Source organism: Lepus europaeus, chromosome 22 (genome assembly GCF_033115175.1).
Source record: "Lepus europaeus isolate LE1 chromosome 22, mLepTim1.pri, whole genome shotgun sequence".
Taxonomy (NCBI): domain Eukaryota; kingdom Metazoa; phylum Chordata; class Mammalia; order Lagomorpha; family Leporidae; genus Lepus; species Lepus europaeus.
Window position 1 is genome coordinate 20,453,869 of NC_084848.1, and position 12,719 is coordinate 20,466,587.

Consider the following 12,719-nt stretch of genomic DNA (forward strand, 5'->3'; position numbering starts at 1 on the left):
CACCCTAGCACAGTTAGGTTGAGATAGATCTCTCTGTTCTCTTTGTGGGAACGAAAGGTGTCTGCTTTAGGTAAACCTGTTGTTAAGAGGCTCTGACCCACTAACACTTGGCCTCAGTTTCTGTTCAAAGGCGGTACTCTGGGGTCCCTCCTTCACGCTGCTGTCTGCACTCACCACTCTGAAAGAAAGGGACACAAAAACACTACCAGGGACCGTGACAGTGAGCTCCCTCCAGAGTTATTCCACGCCCTTGGGATCAGCAAGACAATCAGTCAGGGTTTTCCCCCTCAAATAGTTAAAGGAGCTACAAGAAAATAATGTGTTTTTAGCAAGCAAAAAACAGAATATTTGGTTTGCCCAAATGACAGTTGTCTACACTCAGCTGTCTTCACTTCTGGTGAGTTTAATTAAGCAATAGAAGTTTATACCCAAGAGAGCTCCCTCTGGCAAGGTGGCTCTGGTTTCTGGGGCTAGTTTCACAGCAGGGTGCACTGAGGATATAAAAACTCAGAGGCATATGTCCTGTGATTGTTTCTATGGCTAGAAAGTTGTCATCGTCGTCCCTGCCAAATTCATGTGTTGGAAGATGGGGCCTTTGGAGGGTGCCTGGCAGCCCGTATTGCCTGGGCTGCCCAAGGTAAAGCCGTCATGCTGTCCTCCTGGGCACATTTTGCAGCGCTGGTGTGCGCAGACCACGAAGCAGTCTGTCGTGGGAGGAGCAAACCACGGAGAGAACTGTTGGCAGAGAATATAAACAATTCTAAGGCAGATTAAATTTGATGTGCTTTTTATTATTACCATGTGCCAGCAATCCTAGATGATGTCAGTAATAAAAACACACCTTCCCCAAGGACCGTCATTGTGGCACAGCAAGTTAATGTGCCTCAGAAGGCAACAGAACATAACCCAAGTACTTGGGTCTCTGCCACCCACACAGGAACCCAGTTGGAGTTCCTGGTTTTGGCCTGTCCCTGCCCTGGATATTGAAGCCATTTGGGGAGTACACCAGCAAATGAAAAATTCTCGCCCTCCCTCCCTCTCTCCCTCTTTCTCTCCCTCCCTCCCTCTCTCCCTTTCTCTCTCTCTCCCCCTCTGTCTTTTTCTCTCCTCCCTCTTCTCTTTCTGACACTCTGCCTTTCAGATAAATAAACCTTGATAAATAAAACTACTCACAAAAGATTATTTTGTTCTAATTGGTCTAATTTCCACAGTTAGAGAATTATTTTCATTTTTTCTTAGCTGTAGTCAATTACATATGCAATTTGCTATATTAACCATTTTATTTATTTTTTAAAAGATTATTTATGTGAAAGAATTACAGGGGCTAGCTAGCGCTGTGGTGCAGTGGGTTAACGCCTTGGCCTGAAGCGCCAGCATCCCATATGGACGGTGGTTCGAGTCCCAGCTCCTCCTCTTCTGATCCAGCTCTCTGCTATGGCCTGGGAAAGCAGTAGAAGATGCCCCAAGTCCTTCGGCCCCTATACCCATGTGGGAGGCCCGGAAGAAGCTCCTGGCCTCGATCGGCACACTTCCGGCCGTTGTGGCCAACTGGGGAGTGAACCATCAGATGGAAGACCTCTCTCTCTGCCTCTCCTTCTCTCTCTGTGCAACTCTGATTTTAAAGGAAAATAAATTAAAATCTTGGGAGAAAGAAAGGAAGGAAGGAAGGAAGGAAGGAAGGAAGGAAGGAAGGAAGAAATTACAGAGAGATGTTCCATCTGCTGGTTCACTCCCCAAATGGCCACAGAAGCTGAGGCTAAGCCAAGCGAAGCCAGGAGCCAAGAGCTTCATCTGGGTCACCCATGTGGGTGCACCAGCCCAAATACTGGAGCCATCTGCTGTTTTCCCAGGTGTATTAGCAGGGAGCTGGAATGGAAGTAGAGCAGCAGGGACTTGAACCAAAACCCATATGGGATGCTAGTTTCGCAGGTGGTGGCTTTATCTGCCTCCATCTTAACCATTTTTAAGTGTACAGTTCAATGGTATTAAATACATTGAGTTTAATAATACATTGTGAGCTTCACTTATGTTACATAAATATAATAAGCCAATCAAAACATACTGTATGATTCTACTTAAATGAGTAATCTGCAGTAGTCAAATTCTTAAAAAGTACAGGTGCTGTTAGGGGCTGAGGAAAGGGGGATATTGGGGTTTGTTTAATGGGTATAAAGTTTAACCATCTTGCAAGATGAAAAAGTTCGGGGGGCCTGTAACACACTCAAAGTGAATATACTTAACACTACTGATAGTTGAAGATAGTAAGTTTATACTGTGTGTGTGTTTGCCACAATCAAAAAATAAAAGAAAGAAAAGCATACATATCTTAATAAGCATTGTGTTCCCTGTGGAAGTTAATTTGAACAACTTCCAGTTACACAGCCAGGCACCAATAGGACAGGCACACCCACACTGGTTTGTTTCTAGACTAAATTCCTGTGGGTTCAGAACTGCTGCTCGCTTGGGTCTCAGCTCCTGCCTCAAGCTCCTGTGACAGTACACAGTTCTCTGTTTAAATGGTAATTTAGAAAGGACTTGTTGGAATAAAATAGCTTTAAGGAAAGAAACAATTTAATTCTTCAATTGCATCTTTCAGTGAGACCACTGGAAGTTTTTATCTTGTTTCAGGATGAAAGAAAGTGTACAAACAGTGCAGTGCATTCCTTTTGGTTGGCAAATGCAACTTTTAGTCCATACGTGAAACACATTCATTTCATTTCATGATTATTGCTAAAAATAACTGTTCTGGGGGAGGGAGTATTTAAAAATGAAACCCTTTGCATGTCAAATATGCCAAAAAATTGGGCATTTGGATCAGATCCTATATATAACTATATATATATAACTATACCTGAAGGTGTTGAAGTGCCTTTGGAACTGGTGTGTGAGAAGAGTTTGGAAGAGCGTGGGGATGCAGCCTAGAGAAAGCAGATACTACAGGTGGTTCTGGTGAGGGCTTCGAGGACCAGAATGCTGATAGAAATGTGGAAGGGAACGGCCAGGCTGATGAGGTTCAGATGGAAATGAGGATTCCACGGGCAACTGAGCTATAGGCCACTCTCCTTACATCACACAGAGGCTGGTTTCATGGTGCCTACTGCCTGATACTGGACAGGAGGCGAGACTTCAAGGTCATGATGTGTTTCTTTGGCAGAAGAGATTTCAAGGCAGCAGTGCATTCAGGATGTGGCATGGGTGTTATTGGCCGTGCTGTTAGTGTTACAGTGAAAATTAGGAACAAAAGAGCACAGTGGAAGGACTTGAGAAATTTGAAGGCTGGCCAGAGAAGGAACAAAGGAAAACCATGTTAGGGATGGAAGTGTGGATGGTGAAACCTCTTGCCATCCTCCACTGCCTTCCCAGGCCACAGCAGAGAGGTGGATCGGAAGTGGAGCAGCCGGGATACAAACCGACGCCCATATGCCGGCGCCGCAGGTGACGGGCGCCGCAGGTGGCGGCTTTACCCTCAACACCATCGCGCCAGCCCCCTCATCTTGGAAATTCTGAGGCTGGCTCTCACATCGCAGAACCAAAGGCTCAGAAAGACTGAGTTGTTCATGGAACCCTAAGGCCCTTTCCTGTGGCTCCCCCAGACTGTGGTTGGGTGTACTTCCCCACATTCAGCCAGGGAAGTGCACCACAGTTGCAGAGGGGGTTCACATGAGCCGGGTGCAGCTCATGCTGGTCACAGACCCTGGCATCGTCCATGTAGTGCTGGTTTTGCAGGCATGGAGAATGCAAGAGCCCCCTGATTCTCTGGCAAGAGGAAAGAGATTGTTCACACAGCTCTGGGAAGGGGGCTGGGTGTGCCTGCCTGCTCAGCTCAGAACTCCTCACCCAGTCCTTCTCTTCCTGTTCCATTGGTTGACAGTGACCCTTCAGTTTGGCAAGTTCTTGACCTCGTTCACTGACCTGATAGATTGGCTGAATAAGTGTCTGTAAGGGGCAGCTCATGATGCAGGTGTATTTCATGAAGGTTTTTCTCTCTCTCTCTCAAAATTCCTCACAGAAAGATCATTCATATCTTACAAAAAACAAAAAAGAGGAGCTTTGATATTTAGGTCGTGTTAGCCTTCCCTACATTTGGAAAAAACTTGATGCTTGGACATGTTTTTATTTGGAGGCTGACTCGCCAGATCCATTCTGGACAACTGTTGCAGAGTTCAGCTGCCCAGCCCCTGGACTCACGCAGTATACAGGTGAGAACGTCAGTGTCTACACACAGCATGCAGCTCAACAGGCTCCCTTTCAATCCCCGTGTGAACACACGTGTAATTGACTCAAGGGGGAGCTCTCTTGCTTACTTTACACAAAGTAAAAAAAAACTAGAATTCTTTGTCATTTCTTAATAAAATCAAGCTCAGATTCAAGTTGGTCAAGGAGTAAGGCCATCCACAAAGAGCAGGGTACCTGAACTTTAAAGCTTCAACTTTAAAGTGTTGGTTGAAGTGTTAGTCCTAGGAGAATTCTAGTCTTCTCTATGACCAATATTTAAAGGCAGGGGATTGATTTTGATCAGGGAGTTAATGCTATAGGTTAGTTATGGTTAGTGAATTTTGCTATTGGATTAGTTTGTTTCATTTAGCTACTGAGAGGCCCAGATAGAGATATAAGAATAGAACTTTTAAGAGAGAAAATCATAGAACTGGCCGAACCATGGAGCATTCTTGAATATCACCAAGATAGATCCTAAGACTCCATACATTGTTGGAAATTGAAAATATATCAGTGGTGGATATCCAAGTATGGCTTTTTATTTTTATTTTTATTTATTTATTTATTTTTGTGGGAACTTTTATTTCTTAATTGCAATACTTTTTATGTGAAATATCTTGCCTTTCGGCACTAAGTAGAAGCTCCAGTATAATAATAAATAAGAGTGCAAAAGGCAATCACCCTCTTAAAATTCACCATGAGTTGTAAGGACAGTACTTTCCATGAGTACTGGCAAATGTATATGTCATGTAACCACTACCACAACCATGATCCAGAACATTCCAATCACTTCATACTGTTCCACTGTGCCCTCATCCCCAACTCTAGCAGCTGCTGATCCGCATTCCATCATTCTACATCTAGGTCTCTTATATGCTGACTCAGACCATTTATAAACATCGTGTCTGACTTTCACTTGGTGTAATACCTTTAACATCTAATCGTGCTGTCACTTATATCAGTAAGTTCAATTTTTCATATCGTTGTGTAGCATTCCATTTTGTGCATGTTTAACCAAAATAAATTTGACCTAACCCAGCTGCATACTTGAATGATAGGTTTGACTCAAAGTGGCCAATGTACATGGCTAACGGTAACCTAGCTTGATGAGCAAAGAAAATGTAACTGAACCTATGAACATACTCTTGTATCCAAGCAAGTGAGCCTCAGCCAAACACAGCAGCTGACCCTCCAGCCAATCTGAGGCTGAGAGCTGCGTGGGAGACTCAGATGCTCTTGGCTCCTGGCTTCAGACTGGCCCACCTCTGGCTGTTGTAGCCATTTCAGGAGTGAACTAACAGATGGAAGACCTATCTGTCTGTCTCTCCCTCTGTCTGCCTGTTACTCTCTCAAATAAATAAATACAATATTTAAAAAACAAACAAAAAAAGCCAGATTGAGGGGTTGTGGGGACATTTGACCTGACAGCTGGTAGCAATCCTCCAGCTTGTTAGAGTCTCTAGATCAAACAGCAAGGGATTTTCATTCCCTGGAGAGGCAGGGACAATGCCTGCTCCAGTATCAAGCGGACATAGAAAACAGACCTTCCTCCCTCCAGCTCCTCTAAATAGTAAGGGAGGAAAATCTGAGGGTGGAAGTGATATGGGATAGGCAGGGAGTCACTGAGGGACAAGGGAGCTGGGAGGTCTCCAGCAGGAGGTCTCCAGCAGTCTCTGCGCCTTGGTCCTGAAGTGCGAGAACTCTAGCGCCTCCCATGCCCAGTCAACGCCTCACTTTCCCGTGAGGCATCTAGGACTCCTACACCGTGAACTCACCATGACAAACGTGCACTTACTGAGCTCCACACAGAGATGCTGGGAGACCTTCCTAAAGATCACGTGCACCCAATGTGTATATTCGGTTAGGGCACTAGCCTCTATCCAATAAAGAGGGCAACTATATTGGGGTGCAGCACATTTCTCTCCCTGTGGGGCTGCCCATAGTCACTTCTGAGTGTGCACTCTCTCTCTCTAATCTCCTTAAATAAATCCTGCTCCCATCTTTGCACTTCAAATTCTCTCAAGCAGAGATGAGAACTTTGGAATAAATACAGCTAGGGACCTCCTTCCCCCCAACAATAACAAAGCAGACTAGAACCCGGTGTGCTGGCGCTGCAAGGTGGAGGATTAGCCTGTTAAGCCACGGCGCCGGCCAGTGAATTTTTTAAAACATGGGATGGGGACCACTTAGTTGCATCTTGGATGCAATTTATAGCCATCTGGGGTAAACAAAGTCATTAAAACAACATATCTATCTGACACCTTCCTGGAACATCTCTTATGAACATTATTATTTTTTTTTAAACTCAAGGTGTATTTTGATTAGCTACAAGCCACGTTGTTCTATACAACCCTTCTGTCCTGCCTCATGGTAGAGATATACATGTAACCCAAGACAATGCCTCCGTCTATAAGCCACCCCAGTAAATTACACACTATGCAATCATGGATTTGTCCCCTCCCCACCCCTCCCCACCCCCCCTAAAGTATGGCTTTTTAAAAAAAATACTTATTTATTTGAAATGCAGAATTACAGAGAGAGGTGTAGAGGCAGAGAGAGACAGAGAGAGAGAGAGAGATCAATCTTTTATCTGCTGGTTCCTTCCTCTAAATGGCTGCAATGCAATGGCCAGGGGTGGGTTAAGCTGAAGCCAGGAGCTTCATCAGGCTCTCCCACATGGGAGCAGAGGGATTCGAAGTGGAGCAGCAGAGACTCCAACATGGGGTGTTAGAGCTGCAGACAGTGGCTTAATCCACTGCACCACAGCACCAGCCCTGCAAGTATGTATTTTACAGGAATTCATACCATCTATGGAAGAGCCAGCAGTTAGAATTGAACCAATCTCCCAATTAAATGTGCTCTGAGGAGAGAGTGCCTAGAAGTTGAGCTAGAAAGGTGAACAGCAAGGTAAGGGGGCTGCCTTCTTGTGGGCCCTGTGAATAAGCAGCATTTCATAAGGCCCGCTACAGAATGATGTCACTTCCTCTCTGTTCTGTGATGCTGCTCAGTTGAAATAAAACCATATCCAAATACTCCTGACCTTGGCTGCCTTGGCTGTTGCTGCCTTCTGCTTTTTTTTTTTTTTTTTTTTTTGACAGGTAGAGTGGACAGTGAGAGAGAGACAGAGAGAGAAAGTTCTTCCTTTGCCGTTGGTTCACCCTCCAATGGCCACTGCAGCCGGTGCACCGCGCTGATCTGAAGCCAGGAGCCAGGTGCTTCTCATGGTCTCATGCGGGTGCAGGGCCCAAGCACTTGGGCCATCCTCCACTGCCTTCCCGGGCCACAGCAGAGAGCTGGACTGAAAGAGGGGCAACCGGGACAGAATCTGGCACCCCGACCGGGACTAGAACCCAATGTGCCGGCACCTCAAGGCGGATTAGCCTGTTAAGCCGCGGCGCCGGCCAGCTGCCTTCTACTTTACAATGTCCTTCCAGGGCAAGGGCACTTTTTTCTAATTTGTACAGAGGCCCAACATGTGCTGGCTGTGGCCTCATCTGTGCTTCAGAGAATCAAGAGAAGTTGTGTCTGCAATTATGTCACATGTTGAAGAGACTGGGTCCCACCTGACACCCATGATAGTTCACAAGACACCACCAGCAGAAGGGGGTTCCTGCAGATGGAGCTGGAGGTGTAAGGCAGAACTTCATGACTTGAACTCTAAGCCTCAAGTGCATAGCAAGTGAGCCTTGTTATTGAACTGCTTAGTCCTTGAGAAAGTTGCTGAAGTCTGGGGCAGCAAAAGCCCTGATGTTGGTCACCTCTGGCCTTTCCATTGGCTTTGTGTGCATGCAATATGATCCTATTCTCAGAATGCCAAGATGGGGAAAGTGTGGGGAATACTGTGAAGTGTCACTTGTCAAAGGACGTAGATTTGGTGTCTTAATGGAAGTAAGCTGTCTTCCTTGTCATTTGGTTTCCAGAACTAGTACACACTAATATCAGAAATCCATAAAGTGGGAAAATATTTGTTGAGGAACTGTGGGCTACAACTGGTTTCGTTTTTTAATTTCTTTTTTTATGTATTTTTTTAAAAAGATTTATTTATTTGAAAGAGTTTCACAGAGAGAGAAGGAGATGTAGAGGCAGAGAGAGAGAGAAAGATCCTTCATCCACTGGTTCACTCCCCAATTGGCTGCAATGGCTGGAGCTGCACCCATCCGAAGGCAGGAGCCAGGAGCTTCTTCCAGGTCTCCCAAGCGGGTGCAGGGGCCCAAGGACTTGGGCCATCTTCTACTGCTTTTCCAGGCCAGAGCAGAGAACTGGATTGGAAGTGGAGCAGCTGGGACTCAAACTGGTGCTCATATGGGATGCTGGCACTGGAGGCTGTGGCTTTACCTGCTACACCACAGCACCAGCCCCTTTTACATGTTTTTAAAGATGTATTTATTCATTTGGAGGAGAGGGGTGTCTTCCATCCCCTGGTTCACTCCTCAAATGGCTATAATGGCCAGAATTGATCCAGGCCAAAGTCAGAAGTCCAGAAATCCACCTGGGTCTCCCAATGCGTGATAAGGACCCAAGCATTTGGAGGCATCCTCTGTTGCTTTCACAGGCGCATTAGCAGGGAACTGTATTGAAAGTGGAGCAGGGGCCGGCGCTGTGGTGCTGTGGGTTAAAGCCCCCATCTGCTGCGCCAGCATCCCATATTGGCACTGGTTCAAATCCCAGCTGCTCCACTTCTAATCCAGCTGTCTGCTATGGCCTGGGAAAGCAGTAGAAGATGGCTCAAGTCTTTGGGCTCCTGCACTCACACGGGAGACCCAGAATAAGCTCCTGGCTCCTGACTTCAGATTTGCACAGCTCTGGCTGTTGCGGCCATTTGGGGAGTGAATCAGTGGATGGAAGACACCTCTCTCTCTCTCTCTCTCTCTCTCTCTGTCTTTCAAATAAGTAAATAAATCTTAAAAAAAAAAAAAAAGAAAGAAAGCAAGAGGCCGGCGCCACGGCTCACTAGGCTAATCCTCCGCCTTGCGGCGCCGGCACACTGGGTTCTAGTCCCGGTCGGGGCACCGATCCTGTCCCGGTTGCCCCTCTTCCAGGCCAGCTCTCTGCTGTGGCCAGGGAGTGCAGTGGAGGATGGCCCAAGTGCTTGAGCCCTGCACCCCATGGGAGACCAGGAGAAGCACCTGGCTCCTGCCATCGGATTAGCACGGTGCGCCAGCCGCAGCGCACCTACCGCGGCGGCCATTGGAGGGTGAACCAACGGCAAAGGAAGACCTTTCTCTCTGTCTCTCTCTCACTGTCCACTCTGCCTGTCAAAAAAAAAAAAAAAAAAAAAAAGAAAGAAAGAAAGCAGAGCAGCCAGGACTCAACCAGCACTCCAGTATGAGATGCTGGCCTTGCAGGTGGAAGCTTAGCTCTCTGTACAATAACACCAGACCCTAAATGGTTTGGTTTCTAAGCCAGAAGTGTTAGAGAACCATGCAGTGAATGGGCACAGTCTGCTGCAGATGCTGGGATTTGGAATATTAGGCACAGGAGCGTTTGCCTCAGAGTAGCTGTGGCAGTCTCTAACGCTGACTAAGCATTCTTGCTATTCCAGTGTTAGTCCTGTCAATGACGCACTCAGAACAGCTGATGGCATCACTTGTTGGAATGTCTGCAGACCACCCCCTTCATTTTGTTCTCTTTAATCATCTCCCCCCCCCCTTTTTTTTTAATTTTTGACAGGCTGAGTGGACAGTGAGAGAGAGAGACAGAGAGAAAGGTCATCCTTTGCCGTTGGTTCACCCTCCAATGGCCGCTGCGGCCGGCGTGCTGCGGCCGGCGCATCTCGCTGATCCGACGGCAGGAGCCAGGTGCTTCTCCTGGTCTCCCATGGGGTGCAGGGCCCAAGCACTTGGGCCATCCTGCACTGCTGCACTCCCTGGCCACAGCAGAGAGCTGGCCTGGAAGAGGGGCAACCGGGACAGAATCTGGCACCACGACCGGAACTAGAACCCGGTGTGCTGGCGCCACAGGCGGAGGATTAGCCTGTTGAGCCATGGCGCCGGCCCCTCTCTCCCTTTCTTAAGAGCCAAGGCTTCCACCCATAGCTGTGCAGTGTGCAGCCTCTGCCAACTCTGTGCTAAGGGTTTTGAGGTTCTGCTTTGTGTGAGCATGTTTGTGTGTGTATACATATATATGTATTTAGAAAACTTTTATTTAATAAATATATCTCCTTTGTATATTGAACAAAGGTCAAATTTTACAGTCTGGCATGCACGCCCCTCCATGATGTGGCTTCAGATGGCCCATGGAGGGATCTAACAGAATTTACAGACTATTTATAGGGTGATAGGCAGGGTTGGGAACCAATCAGAGATGGTAAAACACCTAGGTACTGGCTACAGCAAAGCTATTACCACTCCTCAGGCAGGGAAAACAAGGACAAAACTGGACTCTGGGAACCAGCACTGCAGTGCAATGGGTTAAGCCACTGCCTGCGATGCCGACATCCCATATGAGTGCTGGTTCGAGTCCCTGTTGCTCCACTTTTGATCCTGCTCCCTGCTAATGTGCCTGGGAGAGCAGCTGAAGATGGCGCAAGTGCTGCACCCATGTGGGAGACCTGAGTGGAGTTCCATCCTGACCCAGCCCCCACCATTATAGGCATTTGGAAAGGGAACAAGTAGATGAAAGATCTTTTTTTTTTTTTTTGGACAGGCAGAGTGGATAGTGAGAAAGAGAGACAGAGAGAAAGGTCTTCCTTTGCCATTGGTTCACCCTCCAATGGCCGCTGCGGCCGGCGCATCTTGCTGATCCGAAGCCAGGAGCCAGGTGCTTCTCCTGGTCTCCCATGCGGGTGCAGGGCCCAAGCACTTGGGCCATCCTCCACTGCCTTCCCGGGCCATAGCAGAGAGCTGGCCTGGAAGAGGGGCAACCGGGATAGAATCCGGCGCCCCAACTGGGACTAGAACCCGGTGTGCCGGCGCCGCAAGGCGGAGTCTTTTTTTTTTTTTTTTTAAGATTTATTTATTTACTTGAAAGTCAGTTACACACAGAGAGAAGGAGAGCCAGAGAGAGTGAGAGAGAGAGAGAGAGAAAAAGAGAGAGAGAGAGAGAGAGAGGTCTTCCATCCGCTGGTTCACTCCCCAGATGGCCGCAATGGCTGGAGCTGCACCCATCCGAAGGCAGGAGCCAGGAGCTTCTTCCAGGTCTCCCAAGTGGGTGCAGGGGCCCAAGGACTTGGGTCATCTTCTACTGCTTTCCCAGGCCATAGCAGAGAGCTGGATCGGAAGTGGAGCAGCCGGGACTTGAACTGGCGCCCATATGGGATGCCGGCGCTTCAGGCCAGGGCGTTAACCTGCTGTACCACAGCACCAGCACCTGAAAGATCTTTCTGTCTCCCTGTGTGTGTGTGCGCACGTGTGTGTGCATGTGTGCGCGTGTGTGTCCCTCTTTTTTTAAAAAATTTAAAAAAATTTTTTTAAACTTTTATTTAATGAATATAAATTTCCAAAGTACAGCTTATGGATTACAATGGCTCCCCCCCCATAACTTCCCTCCCACCGGCAACCCTCCCCTTTCCCGCTCCCTCTCCCCTTCCATTCACATCAAGATTCATTTTCAATTCTCTTTATATACAGAAGATCAATTTAGTATATATTAAGTAAAGATTTCAACAGTTTGCCCCCACATAGCAACACAAAGTGAAAAAATACTGTTGGAGTACTAGTTATAGCATTAAATAACAGTGTACAGCACATTAAAGACAGAGATCCTACATAATATTTTAAAAAAATTAATTAATTTTCTATGCAGTTTCCAATTTAACGCCGCAGCGTGTGTGTCCCTCTCTTTGTAACTCTACCTTTCAAATAAATAAAATCTTTAAGAAAGAAAAAGAAAGAAGCTGGACCTTGGGGAGGACTTGCAGTCATAAAAGAGCTGTAAACATGAAGTTGCTACTACAGCCAAGAAACAGGGTGAGAACTAGGAATAAATATCCAAACTCTAAACTGGAATCCCCAACCCCTGCGCCCGTTGTCAAACCCGTAGGAATCCAGAAGGCAAAGGAGCACTGGCAGTGCGACCCTTAGTGGTCACTCTGCAGGGCGGGGAGCCGGAGGCTGCCTCTGTGACAACCAGCAGCACACCGCCCTCCCTCCTTCCAGCCCGTGGATCCTGGCCGTCATGGCACCGGTTCCTTTTCTGAACGGGACCGTAGCAGTTCACACGTGCGTGAGCTTGCTCGGCTTCATGCCTCTGCCGGGGAATGCCCTTCTCAGCACCGTCTTCTGTTCATGCATTTGAAATCCGACTTCACCTCTAAATCCCAGCGTAAACAGGACCTTCTTGAAGGCTTCGCTGATCCCCCTTTAGGTCATGGCTTGCAAAGCCTGATACATTTGCTCTCTGACCCAATACATTTCTTTCAAAACATTTGGAACCACTGCTCTAAACCTTTGTGGTCCTTTGTGGTAGCCATCGAGTCTCATTGGCTGTTGCACATATGCAGTGTGGCTAGTAACACCGAGGAACTGAATTTTGTATCTTATTTAACTTTAATTTTTTTTTAAAAA